We start from the raw sequence: 18,239 nt of genomic DNA on the forward strand, positions 1-18,239 counted from the left end.
AATTCTCATATTATCCCCTCACTAAGGTCTAATGCTGCTCTTTTCTAGATCAATATTTCTTACATGAGACACATTACAAAAATTTTCGAGAAATTACTTATATTTTTTCTCTTACAAATTAATACAATATCTTTGTTTTCTCTTAGGTTGAAAACCATGAAATAAAATAGGGATATAATATTTTTGTGAATAAATATTTGTTTTTGTCTGATATTAAATAACATCAATAATATTTAGCATTTTATATGGTGAAGGATATTTTGATAGCTTTTACACCATTAATTTCCCTTGAAAGTAAGATTTCTTTCAATTCAGTCCTGTCTTATAGTTAGGTCAAGTGGGAAAATCCCTGGATTTGGAGCCAGTAGGTATGGTTATTTAATCTCAGCTCTACTATTTACAATACTCTGTGATAATGGGCAACTCAGTCCACAATTTTGGATGTCCATTTCTTCATCAATAAAATATAAGGGGGAGGGAACATTTATAGACTACTTTAAATCAATTATAAGAAAAACAAGGACCATCTTTACTGTTACAATGATATCTAGGTATATCTTGAATTCAATCAAAAACATTAGTAACATTCAGCAGACAGAGAGTCAAGCCTGGAGTCAGGAAGTCCTAAATTCAAATCTGATCTCAATCACTTGCTGAGCATTCCTGGGTAGGTCACTTAAATCCATTTGCCTCAGTTTCCTAATCTGAAAAATTTCTGAAGAAAGAAATGACAAAGCACTCTATTATCTCTGCCAAGAAAACCCCAAATGAGGTCAAGAAGAGTCAAAAACAGCTAAAAAACAATTTTACTTACAGAACTGAGTTGGGAAATTTTTATGCTAAAGAATCCAGTCCTTGAACTCTCAAACTCAGAAATTCCTGAAGTTAGGTTTACTTATATAGCCACTTCAAAGATTTTGCCCCTCAGGAAAGTTTCCTTTTTGATTATAAGTTAGATCCTAAGACTCTATCATCAACCTCATCTGCAGAGGACTGAGAACAGTGGCTTTGAAGTCCCTTTTCAAGTTTCATGCAAGTACATATTTATATATAAGCACAAACCAAGCAAAAATAGTGATTTATTTTGGTAGCATAATACCATGAGAAATATGCTTGTAAAAAGCCTTAAGAGGAATTCAAGACCACTTATTCCTTATCCCAACTTCCTCTGTAGAGAGAAGAGAAGGGATAGCACTCAAACTCCCCTTATGCAACACCCTCTTCCCATTTTCTAGAAAACAAGGACTGTGTTCTTCAGCTTGCTTTTATAGACTACAAGGAGAAGTAACTGATCCTCAATCATCCAATCATTAGGAATTCCCGATGTCCCATCATTTGCTTTCAATCTTTACCCAGTCATTGGCCCTTGTTGTTTTATCCTGAAAACCACTGAGGTACATGACTGGGAAGAGCTACACTACTCAGCTCTGTCTTCTCTAAGACCATTCAACCTCACCTTTAGTCACTTCCCATTGTATACTTCTCGTGTACAATTTCCCTGCTTTCCATTTGTATAAAAGGCCTCAGAAAGACCTTAGTTACCAACTACTTATATAATTCTGGGAAAGCCATTTAACTTCTATCTGCCTCAGTTTCCCCAAATGTAAAGTGAAAATAATAATTGCATCTACCTTGTAAGATTTTTTGTGAGGAGCAAACAAGATAATATTTGTAAAAGCACCTAACAAAGTGTTAACATATAGTAGTTTATATAAATATTCATTCCTTCCCTTTCCCATTCCCCTTCCATCTCTTATCCTAAAACTTCTGTCATTTCACCACTGTCATTGCCTCTATAAAGCATATTTTAATAAATTACAATGTTCCATTCAACATCATTGTGACTCCCCAGACCATCAATTTCTTCTCTGGCCAATATTACACATATACTGCTTCTTGCATTAGAATGTAAGCTCCTTGATATCAGGAATTGCCTCAATTTAGCACAATTAGTTTGTTTTAAACTTAGGAGCAATATAAGTGCCCCTAATGTCCACATTAATTTCTTCCCCTGAAGCTTTAAGGAGTTTATTTAGATAAAAAGTTATGAATTCTATCACAATTGCCCCAAGAACCCATTTAGGAAAATTCATAACATTTACATAACAGGTACATGGTTCTCTGCCTAAATTTATACTTGTTTCTCTACTTAACTCCTCTTTCTCTTATAATTGAGGCAAAATACAGGTAATAAAACAAAAGATTAAAGTACGAAATCTGTAAATATAAAAGCATTAGGAAAGGAAGTTGGGGAAAAGAGCAAACTTTTTCTCAAGAATCCCCTCAGTTCTTAGGAAAGGTGGTACCCTGGTGGATTCAGCATGGGTCTTCTGCTTCAAGATGCATATAGAGAAAAAGGCTTTCCTCAATATCAACCTTATTAGCTACAATTCAGTCTCTTCTTTTACTAATTAACCTGGGTTTTTCAGTTCTTGCTTCAGCTCTTTATGACCCTGCTACTTCTTCTGCTTCCAGCCCTTAGAAGCTGTTACGTGGTTCTAAGATAGTTCTTCCATTTTACAAAGTCTTTATAGATTATGACCAAGTCTCTTACCCAATAGGCTTGATTTATTTACTTATTCATATCTTATTCAGATTAATTGATTGATTGATTCAAGCAAGAAATCTTGTCTAACAAAGATAGGAATGGATGGAATAATGAATACTTAGAATAATGAACACTTAGAAATATAAACAGTGAGTTTAACATTCTCCAAAAAAGGAAGAACTGAATTTATGCAGAAGAGTAAGAAGGGGTCTACTTTTTGGACATTCTCTTTTTCCCCATCCTCATTCTACTCAATGAACGTGTATTAAACACTTACTGTGAATATCACTATTAGCATAGAAAGACAAAACTGAAACAATCCCTCAAGAAGCTTATATTCCTCAGAGAAGAAAGAAGAAACTGAACATAGAGTATTTTTTAAAGTAGTGTTTATCAAATCATTTTCCATTTGTGTCATTGGGTTGACTAGCCAAATCAAGTAAAACAGTAAACAGGAATGGAAGGGAAATGTTTGATTCAACCAAGATAATTACTGTTCATATTATGTATGATCTGTAAAGATAATTCTGCTCTTCAACTGTCATACCTTCATTGGCCATTAAGATCACCTATTCTTTATGTCACTTTGACATAGGTCACTTAGCTTTTTCTCTTGTCCTCCTCACCCCAAAACTTCAGTTCATTTCTTAACTCATATCCCTTTGCTATCAATTCATTTTGAGCCAGAGAGAGTTGCAGAAATCTTAAGCATACACCTCCACCATGCTAAATCAAGGGATGATTCTGAATTGCTATGGTTATGTTCTTGTTTGACTATAATTGTAATGCCTCAGTTTCTCTGGCATTACATAATATACTTGGTATCCCCAAAGTCTTTGTTCAGCTTTAAGCCATAATTGTTTAAAAACATAATTGCTTAAAACTGAACTAAGACTTATGGAATATCCTGTATTTAGTTCAATAAAAAAGAATTTCTGTAATTATGAAAATTTTACTTAAATGACTATAACTGAGATTGCAGGGTTAACAGAAAACACAGGCCTATAAGAAAAAAATCAAGGTTTATCTCCCTACAAATGTGTTAGAAAATGTTTGGGGAAAGTGGTTGCCATGTTGACAGCATTTTTAAATACATAAATTCATAGAATTTTAGAACTGAATCATCTAATATATTTGCCTTATTTTACAAATAAGAATGCCCAGAGATAACAAGTGTCTGGCCAAAGGCCACAGAATATTGAATTTTGTCTCTATTTAAAGTAAAGAAAAAACTACTAAAATCCTATTGGAATGAATCCCCTAGGGCAAAATTGTATTTGTTTTCACAGAACAAGATACTTAGGTTGGTTTATTTCATTCTGATTTTATTGCAAAGTCTTTGCCATTCATTGTATTTCTAAAACCTTTGTACTTTTTCCTCTAATCTTATTCAGCATTAAATATTTATAAATATACTTTATACATTTTTCACTTCCCTCATTGTAGATGTCCAGTAACAGACACAGGCTGCACAAAGATTGTACTTGATAAAATTCCCTCTAGAATTAGCAAATCCCTTCATTTTCAGAGTGCTTCATTTTGGATTAGATGATCCTTATTCCCTCTCACCTCACCATCTTTTTACTAAGCAAAAGAAAGAATGAAAAAGCTTATCTAATTTGTAGTAAAGCATTTATATTTTCCCCTAACATAGAAATATTATAAATTTTGTCCTTGAATTCCACAGTTAATTTTTTTCATGCACAAAATGTTTTCCATCTGTAGAGATGCTCTTGGTAACTGTAAACTGGGAACCTGCCATTAACTCACCCACACACATGTTGACCTGCACACTTTTCTCTCCAGTGGCCTCATGTCAATCCCAGAGAGATCAATATTCATAAAGCATTTCACAAACACAGAATCACAACTCAATGTAAAGGAAAAAAAACCTAGCTCAAAGGATAGGTACCCCCATAGTGATGCTACTCTCCATTTTCATGTGCTTTCATTCACTTCACAGTTAAATTGGTGTGAAGCTCTTCAGTCTCTTTCCAATCTCAGTTTTAGAACTAAAACCACCAATTTGTCCAAGTCACTGACCTTCCTGGTTGTGTTAACACTAGATTTCAAAAAACTAAGAAAACAGAAATATTTCCTCTTAGAACAGCTGGGAAAATTAGACATGGCTTGGAAAACAGATCCATCTTGATTTTCTAAATGTTAATCAAAGAGGTAGCTAACCATATCCTTTCCATTTTTTTCCCTAGGTCACCAGACCAGTTAGGATCAGGATTGGTGAATTTCAAGCAACAGCAAAAGAACAAGGTACAATCATACTTATTGGTTTTAATTATGATGTTTTGTATTCTGTGGTTGAGTCATCTTGATGCGGTTAGGGAACCAATGAAGCAGATAGTGCCACTGCAGAAGTCAGCTTTGCTAGAAAGGCTGACTTCCAAGTGACAAAGTCCTGACAGAGACATAAAGGTCTTAGCAGAGAAATCCTGGTAGAGAGATAGAGGTATTAACACTGAGAAGAGAATGTCTTCACAGCAGGCAGGGGTTCTGATAGGCAGCTATGCCAAGGACAGAGAGTCCTTGACAAGGCATGGTCCTGCTTTGGGCCTCTGCAAAAGAAATGAGCCCCAAATTGCCCTTTTATAGGAAATCCGAGACTAAAGTTTCAATTGAATGAAATTACTTCAATGTTGTCACTGTCCCCAGGCCTAGATTCCCAGTTGAATAAGATCACTTAAGTTCTAAGCTAAGTAGGAGTGGTCCTGGACTAATTTTCAGCTCAATAGAGGGTGCATCCAGCTACAATAGAAATATCAGGTCCAGATATTCAGCTAAATAAGACCACTTAAGTCTTAATGAAACCACTTAACTGCCTCAAAGGGTGCGTCCCTATTAGGAGAGTTTTAGGGCTCACCCCAAAAGTCAAGGACTATTGCAGGATTTACCCCCATCGATCTGTATCATTTTATTGAGAGGCAGATAAATGCATCTTCCTTTGCTAACCAAATACCCCTATGCAAACATACTTTTTATTTAAATTTAAACTGTGAGTTCTCTGGAGTAGAGAGGCAAGGTAAGAAAACTGCCTATATTGATAAAGAATAGCTATTTTATAATTTATCATCCTAGAGAATCCCCTGGGGCATAAATTATTTAAGTGACTTGCTCAGAATCAGGGAAGGAATTTAAACATAGGTCTTCCTAACTCTAAAACTAAGTTTTAGTTTTAAACTGAATTTCATGCATGCACAAATACAAACATACACATTATTGCCATTACCACTACCTCAGGAAGATAAATGAAAGTCTGTTTTCTTGGAGAAATCAATTAATAAGCATTTATTATTGTTGATTTTGTGTCAGATAGTGTATTAACTTAAGACAAAAGCAAAACAGATCCTCAATATATTCTAGTGAGGGAACAATATGTGCATATGTCAGAAGATAAATATATACATATATATATGTAATATATATAAATATGTAAACATAAAGTAATTTGATTGGGGAGGGACTGGAAGTCAGAAAAATTAGGAAAAACCCCTTGTAGAACTGGCTAGAATGGAGCTTTGAAAGAATTTTGGGATTCTTGTCAATTGCCAAATCTTTTAGTTTTTACTTTTGCAAGGTCCCTTATATTCAATTCCTTTCCTCCATTCACACAGCTACCACTTTAGCCGAGGTCCTCATTACTTCTCATCTAGATTGTTGCAAAAATATCCTATTTGGTCTCCCTGCTTTAAGTCTCTCACAGCTCCAATTTACTTTATACATCACCACTAAAATAATTTCATTTAAACTCAAAACTGACTAAGTAACTCCCTATACAATCTACTAGAGTAGTTTCCTATTACCTCTAGGATGAAAAATAAATTCTTCCATTTAGCTTTTAAAACACTTCATCATATATTACTCGTAGCTTCTTTTATTTCATATTCCCTGGATATAAACTTTGTTTCCCATGCTCTGAATTCAGACTGGTCTTCTATCTGTTCCTCACATAGGATCTAATATCACCATTGCTTTGCACTGGCTATCCCAAATACTAATATAATTCCTTCTTACCTCTGTCCCATAGAATCTCTCTCTTCCTTGAAGGCTGTTCAAGCATCTTGCATTCTATGAAGCTTTTCTTTCTTCATCTTCTCATCTTCAATTGCTAGTCTTTTCCCAAACTATTTTATATTTGGGATGTGTGAATATGTGTGTATGTATATCTCTCTATATAAATGTATTATTCACATTCTATATATTTTTATATATACTTGTCTCATTAGAATATAAACTTTTAAAGGGTAGGGACTGTTTCTTTTTTTGCACTTGGATCCTCAAGTGTACAGTGTGTGTGGCACATAGTACAAACTTAGTACTTATTGAGTAGTCTGGTTACATGAGTAGCTTCTTTCAGGGATGACTTTTGAGGCTGCTCATGATGAAGAGAAGGTTCTACTAGACTTTGATGCCCCTTCTACTGGGTTTGTAATGGTCTTTCTAGCAGCTATACTTCCAATAAGATTGTCCAGGATAGAAGGCAGCTCTCTGCTATATCATTGGAACTCTAAAGGGCATTCTACTTATGTAAGCTCTCCTGCAAGATTCCTTTCTCAAATTCATCTGATACCATTCCTGCTTAGGGACATGAGGCAGGGAAAGGTAGATTAGGATACATGTAGGACCCATCTCTAGTGTTATAGCTTAGATGGGACTATACTTCCCATCTGCTGGGTTAAATATTTTGAACTTGTTCACTTTGGATCACTCATCTCATCCAATTCAAGGAGAAGTATTCCCTCAGTTTTCCTATTCCAAGATATATCAACTTCGAGTTCCAGCCCTTTTGTCTTAGCCTGATTAGATCCCCAATGTTCTTCAATGGTTTTGTATAGAGCATCCATGTGTTACTCTGGATTTTCAAAGGTGTTACTATTTCAGAAATTACTAGGGGTTCTCTATTCATAAATTCATTGGGGGAACAGGGAGTGTGAATGTAGTTAAGAGTTTAGCTTTGTCCTTTTTTTCTCATTTAAAAGCACTCGGCAACTGAAAATGACATCTTTTGTCCTTTCTGGTCTTCTTAATAATCTATCTTTCCTTCACATTTTATCTCATTTGAGGAAATTAGACCCTGGGAAGATTAAGTGACTTGGTCAAGATCATACAAATAGTAAGCTTTAGAAGCATCTAATTCTAGAACTAGTGACTTTTTCCACTATACTACCTTATATATATATATACATATATATATGTATATATATACATATATATATGTATATATATATATATATAGATGATGCTCTGCTATATCTTCCTATACTCATATATATATATATATATATATATATATATATATATATATATATATATATATATATATATATATATGAGTATAGGAAGATATAGCAGAGCATCATCTTTCAAGACTCCTTCACCAGAGTAAAGACCCTAGCAATTCATGATCCTTTCAACCGTGATGCAATAAGCATTCCATGTCTATGATGAGTTGTTTGGAGTAAATGGAACCTGAGCCTATGATGGTAATACTATTCAATGCTTTTTCCATGTAAGCACTTTTGGCAGGGGATAGGAAAATCAACATAACTGGATAAAATAAAACAACAGAGTCCAATGTTTAGTTTTTTGGAGAGCATCTCGTGAAAACAAAAACAAAATTAATACACAGAACTCTTCCTTCCTTCTTCCCCTCCTCCCCCACTTAAGGAAAGAATTTTTAAAATAATCACACAAAATCTTCAGTGAACTAAAAAAGTAAACCCTAAATGTAAGATAGGTGAGAAGGTGCAAATTGGAAGAAATGTGGTTTCTTATTTTGATAACAAATGATTTGTGGTAGTGTTCCTTCATCCCCAAATTTAAATGGCAAGTAGTGTGACTTAGGATAAAAAATGAAGGTTACTATATTCCATATAGGCACAAATCCTTCATCCACCTTAAAATGTTCAGTACATTAAAAGAGCCAACAGAAGAAACTGCTGTTTTCTGCTTTCTCAACTCTGTCTTCAATTCAACCTTCATTAAGCACTAGCTTCATGTAAGGCATGCTGCTAAAACCCTGGGGATAAAAGACAAAAACAATATACTCTTTGCAAATGAAATTACATAATTTTATGGTTGTGTTTTTAAAAGCTGACATTGTCACAAGGAATATTTTACATTTCTATTGATTGCAACTGTTTATAATAATTCACTATAGTTTCTCTCAAGGACAAAAAACAGTACACTCATGCAAATTTTTGTTTAAGTGGGAAGGTGTAATATCAGAAGCTCCTCAATTTTGTTATCAGTCACTTCCTTTTCATTTTTGTGTTTTTAACCTATAGGTAATTTTTAGCTTAATTTTTTTGAATATTATTTTGAAAAGAAAATAACTTTTATGGAATTCTGCCCATAAATTGTATAGCTGTATAAATAGGTTGTGTAGATCTTTGTATGGGTATAACCATTCAGGAAAAAAAATAACTTTTAACTTATTCTCATATCTTTTATATCTTGGTAATGCTACAGGGAAATGCCTGGATGTGGATTATCTAAGTTCAAATTATACCTCTGCTACTTATTGTGTAATCTTGGGCAATCACTCAACATCTTTGAATCTCAGTTTCTTTATCTATAAAATTATATTAGAATGACTGTCTCTAAACTCCCTTTCCAGTGTAAATTTATAATTTTTGGTTCTAATCTAAGATAAATATATTTAAGTTAAAATTCCATAGGAGAAAAATATCCAATATTAAACAATGTGTGACAAAGTCGTAAGTAATCAACTGGGATTCATCACAAAATCCTAAGTCCAGGAAAAATCTACTTGAAAATGGAATGGTTTTATTCATACCATGTCAATCAGCAAAGATATAATCAAGAGGGAAACTGGAAATCATGCACAAATCAATTAACAAGCATTTATTAAGTTCCTACTATATACTATAATATATACAATGTGCTAGGGATCCAAGAACAATTTCCAAATAAGCTTACATTCAAATGGAAGAGGCAAAATGTACACATAGGAATACATGCAACATAAACATTAAACATATATATAATATCTATGTATAAACAAACCTATAAACATAAAGACCATATAGGAGGGAAACTACTAGCAATTGAAGAGATGAAGTAAGGTTTCATACAGAACATGGTGTTTGAACTTTATCTTCGAAGAATAGACTCCATAAAACAGTATTAAGAAAGAAATATATTCTAGGTATGTAACAGAGTAAAACCAAAAATATGAGAAATGGAGTATGAGGAACAACAACAACAACAAAAAAAAAAAAACACAAAACAGTTTGACTGGATCACATAATGTCCAATGAAGCTGGAAAGATATGTTGCTAAGGGTTTTAAAACCTGAACAGAAATTTATATTTTATCCTATATTCAAGAGTAAGTCACTAGAGTTGATTGAGTAGGAGAATTACACGTTCAATTCTAAATTTAAAGAAAATCACCTTGACAGCAGTGTATAGGGCAGATTGAAATGCTGGAGTAGAAAAGAAACTTGGAAGGGAGAGCAATTAGGATATTGTAATGATCTATGTGAGAAGCAGTGATGACCAGAACTCAGGAGCTGTGTGAGTGGAGAGATAAGAAGCAAGAGATGATGTGAAGGCAAAAACAACCAAGATTTAGCAAATTATTGAATTTGTGTGGTAAGGGAAAGTTAAAAGGCTAGCATAATGCCACAAATTACAAAATTTAAAACTCTGGAAGAATATTAATCCTTCCACAGAAACAGTGAAGTTTGAAAGAGAGTAGAGGTTGACAAGGGTGAGGGAGGGAGATAATGAGTTCAATTTTAAACATGTTGAGTTTAAGAAGATAGACATATTAGCTTGATATGTCCAGTAGACAACTAATAATTTGGAACTGATATGGATAGTGATCCAGAAAAGGAGACCGAGGAGTGGTCAAAAAAATTTAGAGACAATCAGGCAAGAGTAGTGTTATACAAAAAATAAATAAATAAATAAACATCAAGGAGAGTATCCAAGAGGATAGGGTAATCACCATTGTTCTATGACGTATATAGATTGAGAAGAATTAGTATTGAAAAAAAGACCATCAGATCTGGCAATTTAGAGATCATTGTTAACTTTTAAGTGAGCAGTTCCAGGTAAGTGGTGAGGTCAAAAGCCAGACTGCAATTAATAAGGTAATCAGAGTTAAAATGGAGGTAGCTAACATGGATAACTTCTTCAATGAAATTTGGCTGAGATCGGGAGAAAAATTATAGGTCAGTAGCTTGATGACATAGAAGAGGCAAATGAATATACTTTTGGGAATAAAAGAGACTTATTCACATTTAAAGGCAATAGGGAAAGAACCAATTGATAAAAAGTGGTTGAAAAATCAACAAGCGGGATGGTTGATGAAATTTTCTGGAGAAGACAGGATAGAATAAGATCAAGTAAACAGATAAAGGGGTTGGCTTCTACAAGTGACTACTTCTTTGTCAGAGACTGAGAGGAAAGAGTAGAAATGAGGGGATCTCAAGGAATTTTTCTAATAAGAAGAATGGAATAAGATGCAGCTCAATAGACTCCTTGTTTCCCCATTAAATTAAGAGGCAAGGTACTTTTAAGAGATAGGAGGTAGGAGATTGGGATGTGGGTAGAATAGGCAAGAGATTATTAGTAATAGCTTCTCAGGGGCAGACAGTAATAGGGAAACAATTAAGGAGGAAAGAAAGGACACCCATGTTGCAGGGAATTTCCACTGTACCAAGTTGCCAACTAGCAACAGGAAAATATTTAAGTAGGTGCAACAGCAGTCAAGACTAGTTAACAAGAGTTTGTAATGTACTTGTTTAGCACATTTGTGAGAATTCATACAGTTTCATTCAACAACTCATAAGTAGAAATAGAGGAGACAGATGGTGGGGATAATCTGGGGCTGTGTTTTAGCCAGAAGAAGGGTGATAGGACAAGGAATCAGAAACTCAAAAGCAGATAATAGTGTAGAGTGAAATAGCTAAGGGGTTAAAACTGGAAAGGAAAGAAAAGGAAGCCAAAGCCAAATGGTCTGCAAAATACTGAGGAGCTAAGAAAGAATGGATAACTTGATGAGACAGGAGAAGAGGTATAGAAAAGAAAAAGCATAGGTAGAAATCTGATGATAGGAGATTATAATCAGAAGAGGGAATATTAGAATTTCTAATTGGGAAAGTGAAGCACTTGTGGCTATTGATGAGAACTTGTGTGTGACAATCTTAATTCCAGGAATATCCACACTTGAAATACTCTGCTATTCTGGTTGCTTCAACTCAAGAAAATATTTAAATTAAAATCATCATGGAGATTATATACAGGAAAAGATTAAAGAAAAATGGGAAGATGGGACTCTTTAGAGCAGGGGTTATTGGGTCCATCTGTGAACTTAGAAAAAAATTATATCTTTTTTCAATATAATCAAATTCCTTTGTAATTGTATGTATTTTATTTTATGCATTTAAAAAACATTTTCTAAGAAGTCGTTAAGCTTCGCCAAATTGTCACCAAAGGATAAAAAAAGTTAAAAAAAAAAACTTTAGAAAGACCTTCATTTGAAAAAAGATGTGTTAAAAGTTCATAAAATGATGAAAAGCATAAATGTGGTATTCATCACATTTTGAAATTACTAGAACTAAAACACTTCAAAGCTTGAAAGTAGTTTGGAAACAAAAAGAAGAGCCACCTCATGCATAAAATAGAAAACATGCTGTACTTGTTACTCTGATAGATGCTACAGTTAAAAATGTTAAATGTTAAGTGTATGTCAGGGTTTAAGTAGGACCATATTCATATCCATGACAGGTTATAAATTGGGAATATTTAGGATACAATATGATTCTGAAATGATCAGATAACAAAGATTTAAATGCATAATATGTGCCAAACACAATGCTGCACATGAAGCAAATATAATGGAGGCTAGGTGTACCATCTCTAAAGTCCCCCTTATTTATTCATTAGCATTTATTGCATGGCTATAATGTGCCAGGCACAGGTTCTGGGGGTACAATCCTGCCTTCAGGAGCTTAGAATCTTGAAAAAGTGGTAAGAGAAATGGGATGATATCCCATAGAAGGAAAAGTCTTAAATATAAACTTTTTACGATAGAAATGCCAAATAAGTTTTGGAGACAGTACTACCAACAGTGGGGAATCAGGATAAGATTTATGTAGGATAAGACATACATCGTGCCTTGAAGGAAGCTAAGAATTATATGGTTACCAAAAAATTTAGTGTAATTTAAAACTTTGATAATTTAAAACTGTTCTAAGACTTTGCAGACATCTTATATAAGTGGAGGAAAGGAAGGAGTGAATTGCAAACATGAGTGACAACCTATGCAGAGGCATCTATTCAGATGATAGTATCTTAAATGGCAAACGAGAGAAAAAAGACAGGATTAAGGGGGAAAAGAGCATAAAGAAAAGTAATATGCAATCCTAGGAAAGTAAGCTGGATCAACAACGTGAAGGAATTTAAATACCAGACAATACAATTGGTGTTTTATCCTAGAAGTAGAAAATAACTACTGTACTAGAAACATTCTGAGTAAGGGACTAACTTGAGGAATATTAGTTTAGCAGTACTACCTTTTGGATGGATTAAATTGGCAAGATATTAGAGACAGGGAGACCAATTATGAGGCTGTCATTATAGCTAAGAGAAATGATAAAAAATAAATTAGTGTAATGGCCATGAGAACAGAAAAAAAAACAAAGGATCAGATATGAAAGATGATGGAAGTACAACTGACAAACCTTTGTACATCTCTGATAGACAAAACTAAACTGCAGCCCTGATTTTCCCTGCATGACAAAGATGCCTTATGTTCTTAATCTTTTTCTCTTTCAGGTATTCAGAGAGCCGAATTTTACATTACCAGCCTTAGGATAGGAAGATTCAACCATCTGACCTACAGATAAAAAAATTTGTAAATTTCAATGTTTTAAAATTCCCAGGATGTGTGTGTGTGTGTGTGTGTGTGTGTGTGTGTGTGTGTGTGTGTGTGTGTGAGAGAGAGAGAGAGAGAGAGAGAGAGAGAGAGAGAGAGAGAGAGAGAGAGAACAAGAAAAAGAGAGAACGCGAGAAAGAGACAGCAAGAGAGAGAGAGAGAGAGAGAGAGAGAGAGAGAGAGAGAGAGAGAGAGAGAGAGAGAGAGAGAGACAAAGACAGACAGAGAGACAGAGAAGACACAGAGAGAGAACTTTCCCAATGCAAAATACAACTGTAACTTAGTTGACAGTCAATTGTTAAAGAGAAAAAAACTCATCACCCAGTGGCCATAAAACTAGGTCAGTAATAAGACAATATATCATTAATATAGTTATCCCAACTACTCCCCTTCCCACAGAGAAATCACATCTATTCCATCTACAAAGGTAGTGGGAATTATTTACTAACAGCTTCCTAATATAAACCCAACATTAAGAAATAGCACTTTTATGATATCGGGTACATAGTAGGTATTCAAATAAATTCTTTATGTATGATAATAATAAGAATGTTGTTCTGGGAGTGAGAAGACCTTGGTTCTAACGGACATTTTGTCCTTGAGTTTAAAAGGAACCTGAATTCTCCGGGGTCTCAGTTCCTTCATCTGTAAAGGTAGAGGGCTAGAGGTTGAATAAGAGTCTTTTGTGTATGTTCCAAGGTCTAGAATTCTGTTTCTAATATAATAACAATATAATAAAACAATATTTTCAAAGATGGTTCAGATTATCAATCCCTCTACAAATTACACATCACAACCTCTACTATTGGGTGGTCTCCATGAATTTCTGTGATTAGCAAATATTGTGTTCAGTGACCAAATTCAGCAATCATGTTCAGAAATTTCTGCTAAATTGATCTTCAGAGAATATGAAATCTACTAGAAGACAAAGGGGAAGATTTTGTAGCTAAATAGTAGCTGCCAGAGCTTTGGCTCTAACATAACCATAGGAGAATCCAGTATCAATTCCATGATATGATGAAGCATTAGAGTGGAATTTTATAAAGATATTCAATATTAGATTAAGAAATAAGAGCTCACATTTATGTAGTATTTTGTGATGCACATATTATCCACAATTGCACACCTAGTAATTGGAACACTTGAACCCAGCAGGTCTTGATGAGAAATCTAGGATTCTTTCCAGGGTGTACAAAAAAAAAAAAAAAAAAAAAAAAAATATATATATATATATATATATATATATATATATATATATATATATATATATATATATATATATATATATATATATCTTACAATGTGAAAGGCTGAATATTTGCAAGCTCTATGCTAGAAGAGATAAATCTTCAGCAACATATTTACACACTTCCTAATTTATATTCAACAGTTTAAAATAGACACAACTCTACATAAAACAAGCTTAAGCACCAGATAGATTTAGCTTTAGTCATTTCTGGGGTATTTTTAAAAAGTAATTGGGACATTTTAGATTCAATTATCAGAGAAATCCCACTTGTCCTGTTATTCCATGTGCAATCCTATTTTCAGAGATTACACAATAAAAAACTCACACCGTACTAACTTAAAGAGGACCATGACATCAGGAAGGTAATGCCATGACTTGCAAATGAATTAGATTTAAGAGGGGTAGAGCTGTTAAAAGTCTTTAGCTTCCCTTTTTCTTATATAGATCAGATGAATGAAGATGATCCATTCATGTAAGCATTGGGAAACCTTGGCCTTTTAAAACTAAGATCTTTCCCAGCTCTTAAAAAAACAAACAAAAAAACCAAACAAAAAAACCCAAGCTTTTTATTTCAAAACACATGCATAGATAGTTTTTAACATTCAAAACTTGCAAAACTTTATGTTCCAAATTATTTTCTCCCTCCCTTCCCCCCACCCTCTCCCCTAGATGGCAAGTAATCCAATAACTGCTAAATATGTGCAAGTCTTCTTTACATATTTCCATAATTATCATGCTGCACAAGAAAAATCAGATCAAAAAGGAAAAAAAAAAAGATCAAAAAAATGCAAGAAAAAAAAAAGTGAAAATACTATGTTGTGATCCACACTCAGTTCTTGGCCTCTCTCTGAGTGAAGATGGCTCCCTTTATCAAAAGACCATTGGAACTGGCCTGAATCACCTCATAACTGAAAAAGCCATGTCCATCAGAATTGACTATTGCATAATTTTGCTATTGCTATGTACAATGTTCACTTGATTCTACTTACTTCACTTAGCATCAGTTCATGTCAGTCTCTCCAGGCTTTCTGAAATCATCCTGCTGATTGTTTCTTATAGAACAATAATATTTTATAACACTCATATACCATAACATTCAGCTATTCTCCAATGGATGGGCATCCACTCAGTTTCCAATTGCTTGCCACTACAAAATGAACTGCTACAAACATTTTTGCACATGTGATTTCCCAATTCTTTTTGACTGAGACAAGCAACCATTCAGTGATTAAGACTAAACAAGAAATGTGGCAGAGAAGCAAAAATAAATCAGGGAAGGGAAGACCTGAAGAATGTTGCTCAGAGTGAATGTAAATAGCAATGTTTGCTGTAGACAATAAATGAAAGTTCATGAAACTCTTTTTTCAATTAAAGAACATAGTATGTGAAACACTACATATTTTTCTATTTTTTTATGTTTGCATAATTTTTATCTCCATTTTAACCAATCTCATAAATGTTTTAAATGTACATTTCAATGACAAATTAATTCTCATGAGTCCTTATCAATATCAAATATAAACTATTTCCAAATACTTTGTAATAATTATATTTTTCTTTCAATAAAATATGATGATGCCTATTTATTATAGATTGATAGGCCAATTGAACTATTATCCTGTTTTATTTTTGGCTTTTAATTATAATCTTAGACAGAATTTTTAAAATTACTATAATCAAAAAACAAAATGCTCAACAGCAACAGCAACATTTTTAATCTTTGCAAATGATAATAAATTTTTTTCTAATCACACAGACCCTTTAGAAAAGTCATCCCTCCTACTTTTATTCTTCTTTTTTCTTTTCCCTTTTCCTCTTAAAAAAAAGACTACAAATACACTAAAAACACACAAAAAACAAGGCAAAGTTTAACATGGGATGCATTTATTATTTGCATTTTTCAGTACATAAGTAAAATAATTTTAGGAAGCATCTGTTTTGATACATACTTGGAAGACATAAGAATAAAATTATATTATTCCTATAATTGAAAAGGAGAAAATTTAGCAATGGAAAACAAAATGCAAATTCACAAATTGCTGTATTTTGAAGATAAGCTTCTAAAAAGGTCTAAAGATAAGCCATATATGTGTCTTACAGCTACTTGTTTTGTATATAAATTCCCTTTAAAATGATCTTAATTTTATCAATTGAGAAATAAATTAAGATATCTATATTTTGTGTGTGTTCTAATGGTAAAAAGGGAGAAAACAGCTAATTTAATAGAAACTAATTAAAAGTTTGACCCCAATTCAAGCAAGTATCTATTTAGCTCCAAAGAATGGAAGTTCTTCTATATCTTTTTCCCCAGTGATTTACTGTGTCAAGTACTATTACTGGAATTTGTCCATTGTTTGGACAAAGATCTATTTGGGTATTCAAAAGTACATCTTTTTCGACAAAGTAATAATCCAACTACCAATTTCCTCCTGCTCTAATTTGCAAAAGTTATTGATAATTCTCCTCTTCCTTCACTACTCTTCTTAAAAAAAAACAAAAAACAAACAAACAAACAAAAAAAAAACAGTTACCTTTATTTTTAATTGAAGAGATCTTAGAAGCTTATTTCTCAGCATGGTTTTCAAAGTGCAGAACCAAACCAGCATAACCTTCTTTTCTTACTGTTACTTCTGCCATTTTCTTGGTCACTTATACCTTCCTTCTTGTACTGGTTCTTTTTTATTTCGTATCTTTTTTCTATTACTCTCTTTATTAGCAAATCTCCAAGGAATAGTAAGGGAAAATCTCACTCAATATCATATTCCCCATACCTAGATAGATAGGAACTAAATAAATGTGATAGTGTTACTGTTTCACAGTACAGAAATTCTTCCTTTTTTTTTTTTCTTTTTAAAGGTAAGCGGCCATATGGTGAAATTTAATAAAAGAGTGGCAAAGTAGCAAAAGCTAACAAAAGAATATTGAGAATTACTGCTCAGCATCCTTTGAGAGGACAAGCAGTGGTTCATAGTACTATAGCTCTACAGGGATGGAAAGAGTTTTTGTAACCATCTAATCCAACTCTCTCAGTTTGCAGATGAGGAAAATGACATTCATGAAATTAAATGACTTGCCCAAAGTCACATAGGTATTATCAGAAGCAGGATTTTAAGAAAGGCCCTCAGATGCCAGAGTCAGGGTTTTTTTTTTTTTTTTACACTATATTGGAAGGAAACAGGAAAGCAAATAATCCCTATGAATTGAAATATAAGATATTCATATACATATATTTACATATATATATATATGAAATCCTCATGACAATTCTACCTATAACTTTCCAAACTACAAGATGAATTTCTAAAAAGACACCACCTATTTTCCACTTTAAATGTTCTTTTTGTGGCCCTGTGAAATATAATAAACAAGGTTTCTCATTATTCTTTGAAAGAATGGCATATAGGTAAAAAAAAATTTCAAAAGTAAAATATATTCTAAAGTAGAGGTAGGGAACCTTTTTTTCTGTCAAGGCTCACTTGAATATTTGTAAGCAATATAAAATTATCAACTTATAGAATT

This window comes from Sminthopsis crassicaudata, chromosome 4 (assembly GCF_048593235.1).
Source record: "Sminthopsis crassicaudata isolate SCR6 chromosome 4, ASM4859323v1, whole genome shotgun sequence".
NCBI lineage: Eukaryota > Metazoa > Chordata > Mammalia > Dasyuromorphia > Dasyuridae > Sminthopsis > Sminthopsis crassicaudata.